Here is a 9,416-nt window from a genome sequence, read left to right as displayed (position 1 = left end):
AAAAGAATGATAATAAAAATACTATATGTCGCCCTAACCGGTTTGGCTCAGTGGATAGGGCGTCGGCCTGCGGATTGAAGGGTCCCAGGTTCGATTCCGGCCAAGGGCATGTACCTTGGTTGCGGGCACATCCCCAGTAGGGGGTGTGCAGGAGGCAGCTGATCCGCGTTTGCTCTCTCCCTCTCCCTCTCACTCCTTCTCTCTCTAAAAGTCAATACAAAGATTTAAAAACCCACACAAAACGGATGAGCCCTGAGGCAGGCAATCAGCTTGTTTTAAAGGGTAGAAGGCCTCCTGCCCTGAAGTGCGCATGCTCCCTGAGGAGCCTGTGTCCCAGGCTCAGGCCGCCAGCCGTGACCTGGGCCTGCTGCAGCCGGAGGAAGTTAGAAAGACCATCTCCGAGTCAACCGCTCCCGGGGCCGCCTCCCATGCTGAGTGCTGTGTCCTGAGTGCACAGCCCCCTCCCATGCTGAGTGCTGGGTCCTGGGTGCACAGCCCACTCCCATGCTGAGTGCTGGGTCCTGAGTGCACAGCCCCCTCCATGCTGAGTGCTGTGTCCTGAGTGCACAGCCCCCTCCCATGCTGAGTGCTGTGTCCTGGGTGCACAGCCCCCTCCCATGCTGAGTGCTGGGTCCTGGGTGCACAGCCCCCTCCCATGCTGAGTGCTGGGTCCTGGGTGCACAGCCCTCTCCCATGCTGAGTGCCGTGTCCTGGGTGCACAGCCCTCTCCCATGCTGAGTGCTGTGTCCTGAGTGCACAGCCCCCTCCCATGCTGAGTGCTGGGTCCTGGGTGCACAGCCCCCTCCCATGCTGAGTGCTGGGTCCTGAGTTTGGGGGAAATGTGAAAGGCAGGGCCTCCGGGAAAGCCCCACTGAGCGCTTGTGCACTCTCCTTCCCACTGGCGCCCAGAGGGGAGTGCGGTCTCCAGAAAAAGCCTTGTTCCCGGACGCCCCGCCCCCGTCAGCAGTGCCCTGGCTTCCAACCAGCAGGCCACTTAGGGGACCTGCACCGGAGCACTGGGCCCTTCTCCTTCGCAGCTGCAGGAGGAAAGGCGCTCCCTGGGTTAGTGTGCCAGCTGGGCGGCCGCAGCCAGGGCTGGGAGTGGAAGGAACTTCTATGTACCTCGCCTGGGAGCTGGAACCATGGGGGGTGCAGGGGAGAAGGAGGTTCCTATGGTGCCAGAAACCCTCAAGGAAAAGCAAAGGAATGGCCAGCGCGGAGATGACAATCAAGCGCCTGAGAGAGAAGTTTGCCCAAAAGATGCTTCGAAAGGCAACAAGGGAGCTCATCTCTGAGAAAGCTAAGCACCATCCCAAGGAACACAGGCAGACGTACAGAACGGGGATTCGAATGGCCTGGACGGCAAGAAAAGCTGGCCACGTCTACCTACCTGCCGAACCCAATTGGCATTTGTTCAGGACCAGAGGTATTGATGGTGTGAGTCCAAGGGTCCGAAAGGTGCTGCCACTTCTTTGCCTTCGCCAGATCTTCAACGGCACCTTGGTTAGGCTCAACAAGGCTTCCATGAGCAGGCTGCGGGCTGTGGAGCCATGCATTGCATGGGGGTACCCAAACCTGGAGTCAGTCAATGAATTGATCTACAAGCGTGGTTATGGCAAAATCAACAAAAAACGAATCGCCCTGCCAGATAGCTCTGATTGCTCGATCTCTTGGTAAGTATGGCATCATCTGCACGGAAGCTCTGCTCCATGAGACCTACACTGTGGGAAAGCGCTTCAAAGAAGGGAACAACTTCCTGTGGCCCTTCCAGTTCTCCTCCACGAGGGGGAGGAAGGAGACCACCCGCTGTGTAGAAGGGGGAGATGCTGGGAACAGGGGGACCAGATCAATAGGCTGATTAGAAGGATGAGCCGAGCAGCGGTTCTCAACCTGTGGGTCGCGACCCCTTTGGCGGTCGAACGACCCTTTCACAGGGGTCACCTAAGACCATCCTGCATATCAGATATTTACATGACGATTCACAACAGTAGCAACATGACAGTTATGAAGTAGCCACGAAAATAATTTTATGGTTGGGTCACAACATGAGAAACTATATTTAAAGGGCCAGAAGGTTGAGAACCACTGAGCTAAGGTATCTACCATGGTTATTTTTATAATCTGGTCAGTTAATAAACTGAGTCCTTTAAAACTGAAAAAAAAAAATGTGTCGGAGGATTTGAAGCATTTTATGTTATTATTTTTTTAAATATATATATTTTTATTGATTCCAGAGAGGAAGGGATGGTGAGAGAGAAGCATCAATGATAAGAGAATTACGGATTGGCTGCCTCCTGCGCGCCCCACACCGGGGGATGGAGCCCACAACCCCGGCATGTGCCCTGACCGGGAACTGAACTGTGACCTCCTGGCTCATAGGGTGATGCTCAACCCCTGAGCCACCCTGGCCAGACGAGTTTGAAGCATTTAGAAAAGCCAACCCAGCAAGCCCCAATCGCCTCCGTATGGAGTGTTGTGAGAGGAGGCGGTGCACGGGTGGGATGTGAGACTGGAAGCGGGGCTGTGGCACAGGAGGACTGCGGAAGCCGGGACTTCCTGTCGTCCTCACAGACCCTGGCACTGCGAGGGCTTTGACAGCGTCCAGATCAGCGCCACCTGTTCTTCCCTCTGCCCCAGACAGACACAGGATGTTTGTTGTGGAAGCTGTGGCAGGGCCAGCTTTCAGGAACCTGGAGGGGGGCTGGGGAGAGGAGGGAACAGGGAAGGAAGGGGTGAGGAAGGGAGGCAGGGCAGTGTCCCTCAGAAGCAGCCCTGCCAGGTGAGCAGGACTCACCTCCTCAGCCAGCAGGAGTCACCACTGTCCTGGGCCACTCCCCTTGGGACGCCTGTGACCGAGGCCACCCCTCAGGGGACACTGGCTCACAGACGGACCTACCCGCACATCTGGTGGCCTGTCCTCTGGGATTTCCCAGGGCCTGTCTGCTCTCCCTTCCCACAGGGTGGTTCTTCAAATATTCTGTGGACCGAAGGGGCCACACGCTGACCTGACAAGCTCAGGGGAGGCCTGCATGGCAGTGTTGCAAACTCAGAGACCTAAAGTGGATGGTCTGAAATCAAACTTTAACTAAGAGCAGTGATGGTGGGTAATCACCTCCTAGGCCGGTATCTACACTAACAAGGTCAACCTTTACCTTAACTGAGCCTATCTGTCTTTTTGCAGCTATGATAACATACCCTTTGACATGTCTAGGTAACTTGTAACTTCCCTTTTTCTGGACTCCTTGGGGCATAACCTAATGTGCTGGGCAGAGACCACAAATTCCTTCATTATCACGTTAATGGTTCCTGCACCCACCTAGGTATGTGTCTATCACTTTACTTTTTATCCAATACCAGGGGTTTCCCGCCCCACCCACCCCCTTTGCTCCCCCCCCCCCCCCACCTCTCTAGTCTATCACCAATGAATTTCATGTAACCCACCTACGTCCCTCCTTTGATTGCAAATGTATAAATACAGATGTAACCGCCATTCTCCAGAGCATTAGCTCAATTCGTTGCAGTTCTGCTTCCCGGCATATGTCAACAATTTGGCTCAAATAAACTCACAAACATTCTTTACAGGTTTCAATGGTTTTTACGTTAACAATTTGGAGCAGGTCCCCCTTGTGGGCGAAAAGGGGCCACATGCTAACCTGACTAGCTTAGGGGAGGCCTGCATGGCAGCCTTGCAAACTCAGAGACCTACAATGACCACAAGGATGGGCTGAAATGAAAGCTTTTTAATTGAAAGCAGCCTATGGTGGCTAGTCATGTCCTAGGCCAGCGTCTTCCCTGAGGAAAGTCAACCTTTACCTTAACTGAGCCTGTCTGTTGTCTTTTGCATCTATGATAACATACTGTTGGAATGTCAGGGTCACTTGTAACTTCCCTTTTTCTGGACCCCTCAGGGCACAACCCATGTGCCTGGGTGCCAGGGCGGAGGCGCCAGGGTGGGGACCACAAATTCCCTCATTGTTATTGTTATCATGTTAATTGTTGACTTAACTACCCTGCACCCACCTGTGTAAAAGAAGCAGGTGTCTATCATTTTACTCTCTATCCAATCCCAGAGGTTTCCCTGCTTTGCTTTCTCCCACCTCCGTAATCTATCACCAATGGATTTCATGGAACCCACTTACGGCTCCTCCTTTGATTGTAATCTATAAAACAAGGTAAAAAACTGCCATTCTCGGAGCATTATCTCAATACCTTGAGATTCTGCTTCCCAGCAACTGTTGATAGTTTGGCTCAAATAAACTCACAAAAATTCTTTACAGGTTTGAATGTTTTCATGTTAGCACTATGGGCCCAGTACATGAATTCATGCACCTGGAAAGGAACTATGGGCCTCGAGGCTGCAGTGGGCACAGGGGCGAGTCTCGGCCCATCCTCCGAGCCCCTGCCCGGCCCCTCCCTCCTCAGCCCGGTTTCCTGTCTGCTGGCAGCCCAGCTCCCGCCCCCACTCCCAGGTGCTGATGGCGCCAGCTCCACTCGCACTCGCTGACGGCACAGAGTGATTGGGGCTGGCACCAGCAGCAGGTGCGAGTGGGGCTGGTGCTGTCAATGGGCATGAGCGGCAGCTGCTACCCTGATCGCCCCTCAGGAGCACAGGGAGGTGGAGACGCCCTCAGGGGCTATCAGGCCGCAGCCACCGCTCACACCCACTGATGGTGCCCAGCGATTGGGACTGGCGCTGGGTGCCGGCAGCGGGTGTGAGCAGTGGCTCCGGAGCTGGCGGGTGCAAGCAGGGCCAGCGCCAGCAGCGGGTATGAGAAGTGGCTGCCAGCCCTGATTTCCCCTCAGGAGCAGGGGGAGGTGGAGAAGCCCTCAGGGGTGATCAGGGCCGGCAGCTGCAGCTTACACCAGCTGACGGTACCAAACGATCAGGGCCCGCACAGGCTGTGCCGGCAGTGGTGTGAGCAGGGCTGGTGCTGGCAGCAGGTAAGTGCCAGGCAGGACCACAGCACACGGGAGGAAAGAATTTTCAGCAACCACTAGAGGCTCACCCCAATGACAGTGACCAGTGCCCCGCCTTGGTCTGGCGCCCCCTCTCACTTGCTCCACCATCCTGCTGTGGCCAACGTCCACCGTGTTCTGCGGGTGCCCCTGGTGGACAACGCACATCATAGCGACCAGTTGTTCAGTTCGGTTATCCCGCCGTTTGGTCTATTTGCATATTAGGGTTTTTATATATAGATTACTTGGCATAGTCAGCAGGATTCCAAGGAAGCTCACCCAGGACCATCCCACAGACCCAAACCCGGTGCTAGGATCCAGCAAGGGGTCCATTGAGCCCGCAGGTTCTCCACCGATTGGGTGAACTTTGTTGTTTCTTGGATCCAGGACCTTCCCTTGCTTTTTGGTAGAGGGTCTGACTATCTGAGCTGTATTTTTAAAATTGATTTCAGAGAGGGAAGGAGAGAGAGAGAGACAGAAACATCAATGATGAGCGAGAACCATTGATTGCCCACCCCCTGCATGCCCCACACTGGGGGCCAAACCCACAACCCAGGCTTGTGCCCTGACTGGGAATTGAATCATGCCCTCCTGGTTCATAGGTCGAAGCTCAACCACTGAGTCACAAAAGCTGGGCTGAGCTGTATTTTAAAATCCTCGAGATGGAGCTAAGGTTAAGGGCTGACAGAACTCAGGCGAAGGAGAGAGTGGAGGAAAAAAATGGGTGGCTGGATTTGATTTTGGCTTTTCAATTAGAATTGCTTTCTGAGAGTCTGAGCAAAACAAATATAAAAACAAACAAAAAACCCCATAACAACACCTTTGCTGAATAAATGAGAGCTGCACTCGTTTAGCTCCAGAGATAAAGGGGCACGTCCTCCCGCCAGCCCATTGCCGGGTGTTCTTAGGCAACTCAGAGTCTCTGTGGAAGTGTCATAGGTCATTCCTAACGACATGCAGGAGCCCCATAGGGAAATCCCAACTCCACTGTAATTAGCTGGCTGGCTCCGGGGGCCCGTACGGCTTGGTCTGCTGGGGCCCCGAGCCCTTCCAGGGGTTTTAGACAGCAGGGAGAGAAACTGAGGCACGTGAGAGTTGAATGTGAACTGAGGGGTGAGAGCCTGGTGGAGCTCAACACATGCGCAGCACACTTCAACCCGCCACGTAACAGCCCTCGGAAACGTCCTCAGACTGCAGCTATCCAAAAAAAAAAAAAAAATTGCGCGCATTTGTGGTTCAGTGGTAGAATTCTTGCCTGCCAAAAAAAAAAAAAAAAATTAGCATGGGACATTGTGCCTGTGAGGCCGGAAACTCCCAGACCCAGCCCTCATTTGATACTCCTGATAGGAAGCCTTGACTTGCAAGCGCTATACAGAAATGGGAAGATTTAACTAGGAAATATCAACTTTAAAAAATGGCCCAAATGCAGCTGTCTTTGGGCACCTGCGTTCATGTTTTGCCTGCAGAAACCAGAGAAATGCCTGCTCTAAAATGAAACCGAGGGAATAAGTAGGAAATTACAGCTTCCAAGGAGAAGCATAGGAAAAAATTATTTTTTAAAAAAGGAAATTAATAAGAGGTTTTAGAGACTGTCTCGGGACTATTCTGAAGCTAATGAATGCCTACACCCCATCTCCCCCCTTCTATGGCTCCTCCACTGTGTCCTTTGCTCTCTGAGCTCCTTGTCCACACTGGCCCTTTCCCCTCCCTTCTTCCTTCCCCTTCCGCCTCCTCTACCACCACCGACTTGAGGGAAAATGAGAAGAGGGATTCCAACAGCTCCCTTTGGGAAAAGCTGGTCTCAGCTAGAGGGGAACCAGCAATTGCTCCCGACTTTATCCCGATCCCTGATGGATTCACACAATGTAACTGTTAGGACATGTGATCCTGGCTATTCTGACCTGTTCCAATGAATACACCTCCAGGTTTCTGAGAGCAAGGCCGCAGATACTCAGGAAGGTCTGTGTGCACCTGTAGCGGAGCCTTTTGCTGTAAAAAGCCAGGTCACCATAAGAAGGATTGTAGAAAAACTGAAATGTGACTTACAAAGAGAAAACAGAAGCAAACATAGGGCTGCTCCAGGACTATGAGAAGGCATTTCCCCATCTCCTTGCTTGTTGAAATTTATCATAAAAAGGTAAGTTACTAAGGTAAGGCCCTTGTAGACACTTTATCTGTTATTAACCATACCCACCTAAGGGTCCCTCTCCCTCAGAGTTGTTAACGTAAAAAAAACCACTGAAACCCGTAAAGAATTTTTGTGAGTTTATTTGAGCCAAACTGTCGACGTCTGCCGGGAAGCAGAACCTCAAAGAATTGAGATAGTGCTCCGGAGAATGGCAGGTTACATCTGTATTTATACATTTGCAATCAAAGGAGGGACGTAGGTGGGTTACATGAAATCCATTGGTGATAGATTAAGGAGGTGGGAGAAAGCAAAGCAGGGAAACCCCTGGGATTGGATAAAAAGCGAAATGATGGACACATACTTAGGTGGGTGCAGGATCAGTTAACATGATGATGATGGAATTTGTGGCATCTGTCCTGGCGCCCAGCACATTAGTTTGTGCCCCAAGGGGTCCAGAAAAAGGGAAGTTACAAGTTACCCAGACATTTCAAGGGTGTGTTATCATAGATGCAAAAAGACAGTCAGGCTCAGTGAAGGTAAAGGTTGACCTTGTCAGTGAAGATACCGGCCTAGGATGTAACTGCCCACCATCACTGCTTTAAAGTTTCATTTCAGACCATCCTTTGTGGTGACTTTAGGTCTCTGAGTTTGCAAGACTGCCATGCAGGCCTCCCCTGAGCTTGTCAGGTCAGCCTGCGGCCCCGTTCGTCCACGGAGTGAAGCTTCTGTACAAATGGTGAGGTATCTAAGCAACCGACGCTGTTTTAAAATCAAAACCTGTCGCCTTTCAGCTGGGGCATGTTACGGGCAACAGATATTTTACTGGTCAAATCGGCCCCAATTCACTTGACAGGAAGAGGGTTTTGGTTTTTTTAATCACTGATACACACACACACACACACACACACACACACACACACTTTTTTTTCCAGAAGGATAATATGTAATTAGAACTAAATGAACCAGATACTGAACCAAAAGGGAAAATGATGGTTTTAAAAAGGGAACCTCCCATGAGGAAACTAACCTTGAGGCTGACCGAAGGTTTGCTAACCACCGTTTCTGCACGATTAACTTCCAGGAGAGCCTGAGAGACTGCTCAGTGGGGGCCGCCCTGTCAGAATGGCCCAAGAGCCAGAGGCTGGCAGAGACGCCTCTCACTCTCGGCTCGCTGCCCCTGTCTCTGCAGATGGGGAACCAGGTCGCGGTGCCTCGAGAGTCCCCTTTCTGGGGGTACATACTCTCCAGCTGGGAGAACTTTGACTCGGGGTCCCCGCAAGAAAAAGGCTAATCTTTTGCAATGTAACCTGGCCCCCCTGTAAAATGAACAATGGGGAGGTTTGACTGGTTAATGCACCATTCAGTTTAATGCTACCCTGCAGCCAGACCGGTTTTCCCAGTCCCAGGGGAGTGAATGGAGAATGAGGCGCTGGGGGCTGCAAAGGCGGTTGCCTCCGGGACTAGATTGTGTCAGACACCAGGTTGTAAGTCTTTCCATAATGATAGCGAGAGGTTTAGCATGAAACACAGGCAGACAGGGCAGGGTCCCCTGGGAACAAAGGCAGGTGAGGCAGAGGCCAGGCAGAGGGGGCAGTTGGAGCAGCCTGACCACAGGAACCAACCAAGCAGGAATAATCAACTTCCTGGACTCAAGGCGGGGGGCATGGGAATCACGGGAGGGCCTGCGGTGAACAAGATGTATGAACACAGAGACAGGGAAAGTTCAGGAGAGGAATGGAGAAAGAACACAGACAGGGAAAGTTCAGGAGAGGAATGGAGAAAGCACACACAGAGACAGGGAAAGTTCAGGAGAGGAACAGAGAAAGCACACACAGAGACAGGGAAAGTTCAGGAGAGGAACAGAGAAAGCACACACAGAGACAGGGAAAGTTCAGGAGAGGAAGGAGAAAGAACACACAGAGAGACAGGGAAAGTTCAGGAGAGGAAGGAGACAGAACACACAGAGAGACAGGGAAAGTTCAGGAGAGGAAGGAGAAAGCACACACAGAGACAGGGAAAGTTCAGGACAGGAATGGAGACAGAACACAGACAGGGAAAGTTCAGGAGAGGAATGGAGAAAGAGCACAGACAGGGAAAGTTCAGGAGAGGAATGGAGAAAGAACACAGAGAGACAGGGAAAGTTCAGGAGAGGAAGGAGAAAGAACACACAGAGACAGGGAAAGTTCACGAGAGGAACTTTATTCTGTAAATGTGTACCTTCTGGCAGCTCCCTGCTTTGCAGCCCTGTGGTTTTCCCATGGACCCCTTCATTCCTAAAATTTCCTAAACCTGCCTAACTTACCCCTAAAAACTCCTTTCAAAGCGATGCTAT

At 52.0% G+C, this 9,416-nt stretch overlaps 1 pseudogene across 1 annotated transcript; it reads left to right on the top strand.

Annotated features, from left to right (window-relative positions):
* Positions 1 to 1,142: 1,142 nt before the first annotated feature.
* LOC308519313 (large ribosomal subunit protein uL30-like) lies at positions 1,143 to 3,215 on the top strand (annotated as a pseudogene). Its single transcript has 2 exons — positions 1,143 to 1,892; positions 3,182 to 3,215. The product of its transcript is annotated as a large ribosomal subunit protein uL30-like (transcript).
* The last annotated feature ends 6,201 nt before the right edge of the window (positions 3,216 to 9,416 follow it).

This window comes from Myotis nattereri, assembly GCF_964212035.1.
Source record: "Myotis nattereri genome assembly, chromosome: 5".
Lineage (NCBI taxonomy): Eukaryota > Metazoa > Chordata > Mammalia > Chiroptera > Vespertilionidae > Myotis > Myotis nattereri.
This window is presented reverse-complemented; position numbering and strand designations above follow the sequence as displayed.